The sequence below is a fragment of the Micropterus dolomieu genome, linkage group LG22, assembly GCF_021292245.1.
Source record: "Micropterus dolomieu isolate WLL.071019.BEF.003 ecotype Adirondacks linkage group LG22, ASM2129224v1, whole genome shotgun sequence".
Lineage (NCBI taxonomy): Eukaryota > Metazoa > Chordata > Actinopteri > Centrarchiformes > Centrarchidae > Micropterus > Micropterus dolomieu.
In genome coordinates, this window is record NC_060171.1 from 4,189,896 (window position 1) to 4,191,136 (window position 1,241).

The following is a 1,241-nucleotide window of genomic DNA, read 5'->3' on the forward strand; positions in this document are numbered from 1 at the left end:
ACTTGAGTGAAAGATATAAGTAGAGCGTTTGACTACGAAATGTAACAAAGCGTGTATTAAAAACAGAAACGCTGGGGCCTTGAACACCCTGTTGTTATGTACACGTGGCTGCTGATTGGGTAACATATCTGACACACCCACCAAACAAGAGAAAACGTACCTCAAAGCCTAAGCAAGATTGTGCACACCCTTTTCAGATTGAAGGTGCTCCTGTTCTAGAGCGACTTTCCAAAACAAAGTCCTAGTCTACTTTTATATTTATGCTTTTTAAATATATTAAATTTTGTTCTTTTCTTGTGTTACTTGCTATTAAAGATATGAAAGATTTCACACAAATAAAATTAACTTTTTTGATATGTAAAATTAGATTTTTTTGTAGAAAAAAATATCACTGAGTAAAATGTAAGAATGAAAAATAGGGCAAATCCTTCATTCTATTACAACACATAGTAATTGTAAACAGTATATACATACAAATAGTCATATTGTTTAGCAGTATACCAAAAAAACCAATATACTTTATACTATAAATTTGACATCCATTAAATTGCGTCTTTGGATAACAACAGGGTGTTCAAGGCCCCAGCGTTTCTGTTTTTAATACACGCTTTGTTACATTTCGTAGTCAAACGCTCTACTTATATCTTTCACTCAAGTCCACAATTTTAGCAGTTTGATGAATACAGGCCCAGGTCTGTACTGTGTGAACTCAAGTGTTGGAGAAATCGTCATCTTAGCTTAACTGTTTGTGGAAATATAACAGACCAGGTGTTGTTCAGATCACTACATAACCAAAAGCAGGTAGGCCTCTTGAAAACTGTAAATAAAAACAGGCATCTACATAATGTCAGAGGATCAAGTAGAATCTGGCACTAATTCATTCCAGTTGCTTCCCCTCTGCTGTTGTTTTGAGTCAGTAAAACTTACTTGAGATTAAAAGCCTCCCAGTGTTTCATACTCCCTACTGTTCCTGGTAGACTGGGAGAATTACCCACAATGCAACTCAACAACCAACACTTTGTTTGGAGATTTGCGCTTGTAATGCTAGTTGTGGCTAATGTAGCCTTATCACATAAATGTTGAAAATGTTTGAATTGCAGTGCAGAGGATCTGTTGTTACAGTGTGTGTGTGAGAAAAGAACTAGCCTAAAGCGGAGATGAGGAGCATGCCACAGAGGTCTGGTAAATTCACTTCTTTCAAACTCCACACCAACAGATTTGTTTTTTTGTTTTTTTTTAAA